Source organism: Rhinoderma darwinii (genome assembly GCF_050947455.1).
Source record: "Rhinoderma darwinii isolate aRhiDar2 chromosome 2 unlocalized genomic scaffold, aRhiDar2.hap1 SUPER_2_unloc_46, whole genome shotgun sequence".
Classification (NCBI taxonomy): Eukaryota; Metazoa; Chordata; class Amphibia; order Anura; family Rhinodermatidae; genus Rhinoderma; species Rhinoderma darwinii.
In genome coordinates this window covers 168,351-180,371 of record NW_027461714.1, presented here as the reverse complement: position 1 = coordinate 180,371, position 12,021 = coordinate 168,351, and the positions used below count along the sequence as shown (strand labels likewise).

Below are 12,021 nucleotides of genomic sequence, written 5' to 3'. Positions count from 1 at the left end.
TTTTTAGGGTATGTGCACACGATGAGAGGCTTTTACGTCTGAAAAGACAGACTGTTTTCAGGAGAAAACAGCTGCGTCGTTTCAGACGTAAATGCTGCTCCTCGTATTATGCGAGGCGTCTTTGACGCCTGTAATCTTGAGCTGCTCTTCATTGACTTCAATGAAGAACGGCTCAAATTACGTTGCAAAGAAGTGTCCTGCACTTCTTTGCCGAGGCAGTCAATTTACGCGTCGTCGCTTGACAGCTGTCAAACGACGACGCGTAAATGACAGGACGTCTGCACAGTACGTCGGCAAACCCATTCAAATGAATGGGCAGATGTTTGCCGACGTATTGTAGCCCTATTTTCAGACGTAAAACAAGGCATAATACGTCTCGTTTATGTCTGAAAATAGGTCGTGTGAACCCAGCCTAATCGTTCTAATCAGGCAGTAAATCTAGAAATTAACGGAACGTAAGATTCTTATCAATGTGCATAGTCTATGAGTGAAAATACACCAATTGATATGTTCTTGAAGGTGGTGACTGACCAGTTATCCCGTATTTGTCGTAAAGGGGGGTGTAGCAATATTACCCCTGATGAACTTGAGAGTTTACGACTCCTTGAAAACGATGAGTCTATTATTATCAAGTCATCCCACAAGGGGGGCAATGTGGTCGTCATGGATCGCCAGGCATTTCTATGTGCCTCGGGATCCTTGACAACCGCAATTGCTATGAAATTATCCCCTCTAACCCTACAAACGCCTAGAAGAAGGCACTTAAAAACATTCTCCTAACAGCATAGGCTGATCACCTGATCGCCGGTCACTGAGTATCACTATGTCTCCTCCTGAAATACATGCCATGTGAACCTGTCAACTGAAAAATCATTCACTTCACTTTCATCATTCTAAGGGTATGTTCACACGCAGTGTTTTCAGCCATTTTTCGGGCCATAAACGTCCTGAAAAAAGGCTGAAAAATTGGAAGCAGAACACCTACAAACATCTGGTCATTGTTTCCAATGGGAAATACGGCGTTCAGTTCCGACGGTGCATTTTTTTACGTGACCGTTTTCCAAAATTGGCACGTAAAAAGATGGCCGCCAAAAAGAAGTGCATGTCACTTCTTGGGAGGTTTTTGGAGCAGTTTTTCATTGACTCTATAGAAAAACAGCTACAAAAACGGCTGTAAAAAACGCTGCCAAAAATGCGAGTTTGATAAAAAAAATTGCTGAAAATCAGGAGCTGTTTTCCCTTTGTTTAGTAAGTGTGTGAACATACCCTTAGCCTTTTGGTGTGTCCTATAGCTTCTGCCAGCTGCCATTTATACAATCACTCCGAAAATGGCAGCCGGACACTGCTTAGCAATTTCAAGACACCTTTTCCTGGCTTGTAGGAGGGGTGCTGAGATTCCCTCCCACATTTATGGCAGCTGTGAGTCAGGTTGCTTTGCCTTGCTGTAATTCTGGGAAGTGCTCCCTCTGGTGGCCAACATAGGAAAACATGTAAAATTATTATTTCATTTTTAATACTTTCCACAATGTGGAAGGAAAAAAAATACAGCAAAAAAACGTTAAAAATATAATAGAAATAAGTAACTTACTTTAAAAAAAAAAGTTTAATTTGCGACACATTCCCTTTAAAGGCTATGTAAGCTTTAGAAGACATTTTTTTTTAACTAAAACAACAGTGTTTAATGCAACTTTGTAATTGGTTTTTATTAAAAAATAATATAGTTGTTGAGATACAGCTTCTGACATCAGGTTCGGCCATTTTGGCTTCCTTTGATGTATGGTTGTACACATCAATTGTACAAGATAGAGGTTTGGAAGCAGTGCAGTGTGTGCTCACCGGCTCGGATATGTCTCCTTGGTGTACACGATTTGTCCTTGAGCTGCTGTACTGAATACACATAATTGTTTTATGTTTGGAGATGATTTTTACCGACAGCGCAGAGGGACAAGCTCAGTGGAGGAACTATTATTGTTCCAGGAGGAACCTAATAATATATATATAGAGTTAAAATTCACACTTACCCACTCAGATAGGGAAATTCAAGAGACACTATGGTCTCCAAGAATGGTGACTATTTAGTATCAGATATTTCTAAAAAATACAACAGATAGGAACAACATGTTGAATTACCAGAGCCATAATCCCAAGAATATGGTTAATTCACTACCGTTAAGCCAGTTACTAAGGCCCCATGCACACGACCGTGCCCGCAATCACGGCACGTGATTGCGGGCACGGCCGGCCGCTGACTGACAGCCGCATTTTCGGGCCGTGCTCCCATACAAAGTATGGGAGCACGGCCCGCAAAATGCGAAAAAACGGACATGTTCCATAATTCCCGGAACATTTCCACGGCACTTACACCCTTCCGTAGTGCTACGGAAAGGTGTCAGTGTTCAGTGAAAGTGAATGGCTCCGTTTTTGCGGACCGCAATTGTGGTCCGCAAAAACGGAGGTTTTTTACGGTCGTGTGCATTGGGCCTGAGTTAGGAGGATTGTGAGGAGTGAGGACAATGTAAATAATCGGCTAGAAGAAATGTGCCAAAGATTTATATCTAGAGGGTATCCATTAAATGTGGTTCAACAACAGAAAGGGAAGGCCGTATGGTGGACAAAGAGTCACTCTTGGGTAGAAAGTGTAGAACGGACAACTTGCAATGAATCCCATTTGTGTCCATCTACCGCCCTCTTAGTAATGGGATTGGGGACAACCTGAGACAAAACAGGTCAATATTGGAAAGGGTTTGCTTAGGAATACCTGAATTTAAATCGCCTCCTCTGTTACCATACAGACGGAGTCCTAATTTAAGAGATCGGCTTGTCTGATCAGACGTTGTAACAAATAAATGTCCCCAACAGACGTATTTGAGCATGGCCGGCCTTAGCTATGTGCGACACGTGCGGTCGCACAGGGCGCCGGCCGCCATGCTGCAAGGGGGGCGCCAGTGGGTACGAGCAGAAGAGAGGAGAAATGTTCCTCCCTCTGCACTGCTGCGTGAAGTGAGCGCTGATTGGAGGAGCAGCAGGTGCCTCTGTCTGCTCCACCAATCGGCACAGCCTGTACTGCAGTGTCACACACACTCAGAGCCTCAAGCAGCTCCTTCCTGCTGTGCTGCTGCCCCAGTGAAGACTCCTCCACGGAGCTCCAGAGTCAGGTAAGTGCAGCAGCTTTAGATTAATCTATGTCTATTTATGTGCAGTGGGAGAGAGGGGGCTTTATTTGATGTGTAACAGGATGTTTTGTTTTTTTTAAAAGATCGATTTTGTGGGGGAGGGGAGGCTAGGTTAGAGGTACTTTGTGTGTGTGTGTGTGTTTTTTTACAGATCGATTTTGTGGGGGAGGGGAGGCTAGGTTAGAGGTACTTTGAGTGTGTATTTTTTACAGATCGATTTTGTGGGGGAGGGGACATTGCCCTAAATGCTATAGGAGTGGGGGGATTCTTTATACATGTATTTTGTGGGGAGGGGGACTTCTGTATAGTTTATTTTGTGGTGTAGGAGCTTATTATGAATCATGGGGGAGGGGAACTTAGCGTTATGTATGGGGAGAAAGGATTCTTTAGGGTACGGCCACACGGAGCGGCCCTCACACTGTCGCAACGCGGCCAACAACCGCGCTTGGCACTATGTAGGAGCGGCTGTCCAATACCTCGTTAAGGGGTATTCCGGTTACACGCGCACTGCCGCTCCATTCATTCTCTATGGGAGCGCCGGAGATAGCCGAGTGCAGTGTTCTGCTTTTTCCGCCGCTCCCATAGAGAATGAATAGGGGGTAAGTTGTTGTAATTTGCAAAATCGTGCGGCCATAAAGGGTGTATTAATTCATGGCCGCACGTTAACGCTGGTAAACCGTCCCTTTATCTGCAAAATCGTGCGGCCATGAATTAATACACCCTTTATGGCCGCACGATTTTGCAAATTACAACAACTTACCCCCTATTCATTTTCTATGGGAGCGGCAGAAAAAGCAGAACACTGCACTCGGCTATCTCCGGCGCTCCCATAGAGAATGAATGGAGCGGCAGTGCGCGTGTAACCGGAATACGTGCGGCCACTAACAGGCTGTTTGACAGCCGCACTGAACATGGTGGCGGCGTGGTTGTTAGCTGCGTTGCGACCGTGTCAGGGCTGCTCCGTGTGGCCTTACCCTTAGGCTGGATTCACACGAGCGCGTGCCTTTTGCGCACGCAAAAAACACGGCGTTTTGCCTGCGCAAAATGCATTTGACAGCTCCGTGCGGCAGCAGCATATGATGCGCGGCTGTGTGCTTTTCGCGCAGCCGCCATCATTATGACACTCCATTTGGATGTTTGTAAACAAAAAAGCAGGTGGTGCTTTTCTGTTTTCATTCATCCTTTTGACAGTTGTTGCGCGAATCACGCTGTTCGCATGGAAGTGCTTCCGTGTGCCATGCGTGGTTTTCACGCACCCATTGACTTCAATGGGTGCGTGATGCGCAAAAAACGCTCAAAGAACGGACATGTCATGACTTTTATGCAGCGGACTCACGCAGCATAAAAATCACGCACATGTCTGCACGGCCCCATAGACTAATATAGGTCCGTGCCACGCGTGTGAAAATCACGCGCGTTGCACGGACGTATATCCCGTTCGTCTGAATAAGCCCTTAGAGATAATATTTGTGGGGAGAGCAACTTGATTATAAGGGTAGGAACACACAGGGTGGATACGTAAAACGACACAGTGTATACGTCCTGAGAACCGCAGGGAATTTCACCTGAAAAACAGCACCAAATTTTGGTGCAGTTTTTTTGGCAGAAAGACTTCAGAAATAAATTTAAAAAAAACTTCTTTCACTTATTATTATGGGGCACGAGGTGTGATGATTTTAACCTCCATGTGCCTCACATTAATAGTAATTAACCCCATCATGTACCTCACACATTAACCCATTATGACTGAGAAACATGATGGGGTTAATTACTATTAATGTGAGGCAAATGGAGGTTAAATTCATCATCACACCTCGCGCCTCACATCAGAAAATGGAAGAACTTTTTTTTATTACTGTTGGCAAAATATCGTTTTGGTATCGAAATTGCAATACTACACGAAGTATCGGTATTGAAGTCCAAATTCAGGTGTCGTGACATCCCTACTACCTACAAAGGGGCTATGTGGCATGACCTACAAGGGGGCTGTGTGGCATGACCTACAAGGGGACTGTGTGGCATGACCTACAAGGGGGCTGTGTGGCACGAAACTACAAGGGGGCTGTGTGGCACGAAACTACAAGGGGGCTGTGTGGCACGAACCACAAGGGGGCTGTGTGGCACTACCTACAAGGGGGCTGTGTGGCACTACCTACAAGGGGGCTGTGTGGCACTACCTACAAGGGGGCTGTGTGGCACTACCTACAAAGGGGCTGTGTGGCACTACCTACAAGAGGGCTGTGTGGCACTACCTACAAGGGGGCTGTGTGGCACTACCTACAAGGGGGCTGTGTGGCACTACCTACAAGGGGGCTGTGTGGCACTACCTACAAGAGGGCTGTGTGGCACTACCTACAAGGGGGCTGTGTGGCACTACCTACAAGGGGGCTGTGTGGCACGACCTACAAGGGGGCTGTGTGGCACTACCTACAAGAGGGCTGTGTGGCACTACCTACAAGAGGGCTGTGTGGCACGAACTACAAAAGGGCTGTGTGGCACTACCTACAAGAGGGCTGTGTGGCACTACCTACAAGGGGGCTGTGTGGCACGACCTACAAGGGGCTGTGTGGTACTATACAGGGGGCATCTGTGAGTGGGGGGCTGATGGTCATTTTACTGTGAGTGGACGGGCTGATGGTCATTTTACTGTGAGTGGGGGGCTGATGGTAGTTTTACTGTGAGTGGGGGGCTGATGGTCGTTTTACTGTGAGTGGGGGGCTGATGGTCGTTTTACTGTGAGTGGGGGGCTGATGGTCATTTTACTGTGAGTGGGGGGCTGATGGTCATTTTACTGTGAGTGGGGGGCTGATGGTCGTTTTACTGTGAGTGGGGGCTGATGGTAGTTTTACTGTGAGTGGACGGGCTGATGGTAGTTTTACTGTGAGTGGGGGGCTGATGCTCATTTTAGGGTATGTTCACACGGCAGCGTCCATTACGGCTGAAATTACGGAGCTGTTTTCAGGAGAAAACGGCTCCGGAATTTCAGACGTAATGGCATGTGCAGGCGCTATTCGCTGCGTCCATTACGGATGTAATTGGAGCTGTTTTTCTATGGAGTCAAGGGAAAATTACGTCTCAAGAAGTGACAGGCTTTTCTTTGACGCGGGCGTCTCTTTTACGCGCCGTCTTTTGACAGCGGCGCGTAAAAAAAATGACCGTCGGCACAGAATATCGTAAGACGCATTCAAATGAATGGGCAGATCTTTGCCGACGCTTAAACACCCGAATTACGTCCGTAAATAGTGTGTGTGAACCCAGCCTTACTGTGAGTGGGGGGCTGATGGTCATTTTACTGTGAGTGGGGGGGGGGGGGGGCTGATGGTCTTCAAGTGGTTTCCACCTCTGACCTCCAATTGAAATTAATAGTAGGAAGAAAATAGCTTTGGCGCTCTTTTGGAGCTTTTTTTGCTGCGTCTTTTGCATTCGCTTCAACGGCTTAAAAAAAACCGCTAAAAGAACCCCATCAAATAACGCTGTCAATTCAAAAGCAGATTTTTTCTGCCTTACAAAAAAACGCTGTGTGAACATACCCTAAGAATGTAGTGCTTATTTTTAGCTATTTTCTGTCTTTCTCTAAACAATTTTTGGTAGGGGGGCCCTGAGGATTTTTTTTTTTTCCAGGGGTGGCTCAAGTCCGAAAAGGTTGGGAAACTCTGTAACAGGCTACAGAGGCGCCTGCAGCCTATGAGGCGCAGGGACAGGATCCCTGCGCAGTCGGCGTGATGACATCTCTGGATCAAGCCGGCCTACGCAAGGATCCTGTCAGGTGGAGGTGGGGGGCAGTATGGCACTGTCTACAAGGGGGAGGTGGGGGCTGTATGTCACTTTCTACAATGGGGAGGTAGGTGCTGTATGACACTGTTTACAAGGGGGCGGTGGGGGGCACTGTGTACAAGAGGGAGGTGGGGCTGTATGACACTACAAGGGGCAGATGGGGGCTGTATGGCACTACAAGGGGCAGATGGGGGCTGTATGAGACTACAAGGGGCAGATGGGGGCTGTATGGCACTGTCTACAAGGAGGAGGTGGGGGATTATGACACTATCTACAGGGAGGCTGTACGGCACAATCTACAGGGGGCACTTTCTACTAGGGGGGCTGTGGGGGCATTATACTCTGGAGGACATCATACTGTGTAGGGGCACTACAGGGGACAATATAATGTGTGTGGCACTTAGGGGGCATAACACTGTGTGGGCACAATTAGAGGACAAAATACTGTGTCCTTGAAGGCGTTATAATATATTACATTATTAAATATTATACTGTGTGTGGGGCACTAAAGGGGCATTACACTGTGTGGGGGCACTATATAGGGCATTATACTGTGGGGAGGAATTATGCTTTTTTATGGGGCATTTTTTATAATGGGTGGGGCGCCGAAAGATAATTTCGCACGGGGCGGGCGCCATCTACCCTAAGGCCGGCCCTGTATTTGAGCATCCCGATACAGGGAGATTTCTCATGTTTATGATGATAATGTTGCAGTAATACGGTTAAAGGGGAATTCCTTGCACAGCCGTACACTGGAAAGGCATATAGGAATCTACTTTAATATTCATGCACCTCCAGTTATGTGGTCTATATGATAACCTGCAGGTAAGTGCCACGCAATTGGCTCAGATGATCGGAGGACGCCGACACATACCCAGCGAGCTATCCATAAGTGCGCATGGATTCCCTCAGTTTATGTTAAATGCGAGATTGTAATAGATTGGATTACACACCTAAGTCTCTGTTTAGAATGGATCATAGGGATTCATCTAGTTTCCCCCAATGCGGCCTGATATGGCGATGCCTGAAAATATTTCTGTACTGGATAGGGATTGTAGATTATTTAATAGCTATATTTGATATGGGACAGGAAGCAAGCATGTAGGAACACCTGGTAGCTCGCCCCCTGACCATGTGCATACGACGCTGAAGCCATAGAGTGGATCCCTTCTGCCTCTCCTCCCTGTTTCTCTGACTCTCCAGCTCCCTGTGCTTTGCTAGCTCTGATATCAATACTGAGCGATTTCTTCATAGAACGGCCTTGCATTGCATGGTCTCTGGCGCCCTCTGCTGCTTGTTTCCAGTTACTGAAGTGGCATAGCATAGCTGAGGCCACTAACACAGATTGGTGCACTATGTTTCTCCTGCTGGCTGAATACTGAATTGGTGAAACACCGAACATTGCACATGGATTACTGAAGTCAGCTAAGTACTGTTACATACTTTGTTATATGCTATGCTCTGTAGATCATATGGCTTTGTCTGTATTGGCAATATAGATCATTTTCAGGTATACATTACTGGATTTCTCAATGCTTTTGTTATAAGAAATAACCTGCATGTGTATTCTGATGCCAGCCAGAGTAAATGCTAAATATGATCAGTCTCTGTTGTTTCCAGGAGATGTTTGCATTATATATAACATCATGAGAGACTGGGCTCAGTCCAGAGCACTTACATACTCTCCTTAGAGAACTTTGAGAAGATTGTTTGACTGTTGGCCATTAAAGCTAGGAGGCTGAAACCTTCCTCGGAGCCTTTTTGATTTTATTTTTTTTAAATAGAAGTTAAGGGCCTGTCAGAAGGTAATACATCTCTTAAAAATAAAATCATTGATATGGAGGATAGGTCAAGAAGATGCAATATAAGATTATTGGGCTTCCCGGAACGGATTGAAAAACGGATTCTGAGGCTTTTGTTCAGAACTGGATAAAAGATCAAGTTGGGGCAAATCATTTGTCTCTAGGATTTGGAATAGATAAAGCACATATAATACCTGCTAAGCCATTATCCTATGGCACTAAGCTGAGGGCAATAATTGCAAGAATCCAGAGTTCAAAAGACAGGGACATCATCCTAAAGAAAGCTAGCGTATCATCGAATTTATTATTTAATAACATAAAAATATCTATATACCCAGATTATTCTTATGAAACAACTAAAAAGACAGGCGTTTACTCCAGTTAGGCCTCATTCCCACGACAGGGTTTCCCGGCCGGGTGCCGGCCGTTCATAAATCGGCCGGCACCCGGCTGCATTAGGAATAATAGACCCCTAATGGGGCTATTCACACGACCGATTTTTTGACGGCCGTGGAAACCGGCCGTCAAAAAATAGGACATGCTCTATCTTCGGCCGGGTAACCGGCCGCCCGGCTCCCATAGAAGTCTATGGGGCTGGGTAATACACGGCCATCAGCGGGATGTGTCCCGAGTGATGGCCGGGTTTTCCGGCGCTTGCGCTCTATCTCCTCCTCCTCACAGCGCAGAGTGCATGTGAGGAGGAGGAGTTGATGCCATTCTGACGAATGGCATCGCTGTACACTGTGTGGCAGGGCCGGGGTGTACAGCAGGTGGAAGGGAGCGCTGCGCTGGCTCCCTTCCCCTGCTTGTTTTAAAAGCGCCCTGGCCCGGCGACACCTTCGATGGCGCCGCTAGCAGCTGCTGCTGCTGCGGCTGCTACTACTGCAGCGACGCCACTATAGCAGAGCAGGGAGGTATCTCCCCGCTCTGCTATGTGCTAGCCGCACTTTAGCTCCTTGAAGGAGCGGAATCCTTTTGTTTTCGGGGATTCCGCTCCTGGACAGAGCGCTTGATGTCTCTGTCCATATCTGGGCAGTGACATCAGGGGAAACTCCTGAAGCGGAATCCCCGAACACATGGGGATTCCCCTTCAGGAGTTGCCGCTGATGTCACTGTCCAGATCTGCCCGGCCGATTTTACCGGCCGGCACTCGGGCTCGGGCGCGACCCGGTCGTGTGAATCCCGCCTTAGGAAAAAATTACATTTGTCAGGAATCAAATAATCCCTAATCTACCCAGCAAAGTTGAGGCTTGTACATCAGGACAAAGTAAATTGTTATTCCTACCAGAAAGAGGTTGAAAAATGGTGAGACTTAGAGGGTTTAAAATAATTATGTATTTATTCACAGGGAAAACGGGGTACATGTTTAGTGGAGAGGCCTGTTAGAAAAGACAAGTCAACACGGGGAGAGGAGAGGGGAGGGGGTAAAACAGGTATGGATGAAAAAAACAAAAATTGTTTTTCAGCTAATAGAATTAAGTTGTATAATTTTGGGGCCATTATTAAGGAATCCCCACAGGACTATCAATTTATACATATTGAATCCTACGGATGAGCATGAAAATAGTGGTTTGGGGTATAGGTGAGAAATGAAAGAGGTTCACAATTATGGGATATATAAAATCTCACTTTCCTTCAAATGCTTGTTTATTGGAAACGCACTAAACAAAAGAGACGATTAGTAGATTAGAGAATAGATGGTGGGCACAACAATTCTATTCTACACACTCCTCGTATTCTAGGGGTGTTACTGTACTTATTCACATGGGCACACAATGCTAAACCTTTGATAAGTATATAGATGAGGAAGGAAGGTTTGTCTTCCTTCACTGTATATTAAAAGAAACACTAGCTATTTTAGCATTTGTATATGTACCACCTCCGTTCTCATCCGTGGTGTTTAAGAAATTATGTTTATGTTGGGGAGAAACGACTGTCCTGTAATGTTTATCGGAGATATGAACTGTGTAATGGATGAGGCCATAGATACGTTTAACCCTGAAAGAGGCCCTAGAATTTTGGTAATAACGCCTTTGGCCAGAATAAGCGAAGAGTTGGGCCTGTTGGCTATCTGGCGCCTTAAGAACCCACAAAATCAATGCTTTTCTTGTTATAATGCCTCACATCACACAGTGACACGTATTGATATGGTGCTGTGCAGCGATTCCTTCATCACGTTAATTGGGAAAATGACATATGACACCAGAAGTATATCGGATCATCACGGGCTGTAGTGTTCTTTAAATCATTCATGTTTCCCAAAAAAGTATTAGAATTAATCCGTACTGGTTCACTTTGATACAAAACTTAGATTTAATAAAAGCTCAGCTTAAAAGTATAATAGACATTAATTGGGGCTCAACTCCTGATTTAACCCCTTCACGCCGCAGCCCTTTTTCAGATTTTCATTTTAGTTTTTTCCTCCCCATCTTCCAAAAGGCAGAACTTCTTAATTTTTCCGTCGATATAGACCTATGAGGGCTTGATTTTTGTGGGACGGGTTGTAGTTTTTCGTAGCACCATTTATTTTACAATATAATGTACTAGGAAATGGGTAAAAAATTATTTGTTTACTTATTTATTTTTTTACTATGCTCTAAGGGGAAAATGGAAAAAGGGGGATTGTTTGAACTTTTAATTTTTTTTTTACATAAAAAAAACTGGATTTAACTCATTTTTACAATTCACTGAAGTGATAAATGAGTAAAACTTATAATTTTTATTGAATAACTCTCTAAAAACAGGGGTTCAATCACCACTGTGAAAACAGCCCACCGTGATTTATAAAAAGTGTATTAAACATATACTGCAATTGCTGGTTCGTTTGTGAACCCTCCTCAGATTGAGTATGCTTAAAAGTGTGGGATCAGCGTTTTAGCATTGGTGTATCAGTGAATGGGACCCTACAACACAACAGAGCCAGAAGTTTCCGCTTCTAAATACCCCAGTGCTGGGGTTACCCAAAGATACCACTGTCACCTACGCTATAATCCCTATCTCCTCTGACCCTACGCGTTTCTATGCATTATTTCATCAGGGGTCTATGTCTTTGTCATTCTGGCTAAGACGCCAGTGATATCAAACTGTAACAGATATTCTGCTACACACACACACGGAAGCGTGCTCGCATGGCCCTAGGTGACAGTGGTATCTTTGGGTAACCCCAGCACTGGGGTATTTAGAAGCGGAAACTGCTGGCTCTGTTATGTTGTAGGGTCCCATTCACTGATACACCAATGCTCAAACGCTGATCCCACACTTTTAAGCATACT

General features: G+C 45.7%; 1 long non-coding RNA gene across 1 annotated transcript in view; it reads right to left on the bottom strand.

Moving 5' to 3' along the window:
* LOC142677674 (uncharacterized) overlaps positions 1 to 2,968 on the bottom strand; it is a 37,092-nt gene extending 34,124 nt beyond the window's left edge. Inside the window, exon 1 of the long non-coding RNA XR_012852613.1 lies at positions 2,759 to 2,968. This is a non-coding gene — a long non-coding RNA (uncharacterized LOC142677674). The remainder of the gene's footprint in view (positions 1 to 2,758) is intronic.
* Between the last annotated feature and the right edge of the window lie 9,053 nt (positions 2,969 to 12,021).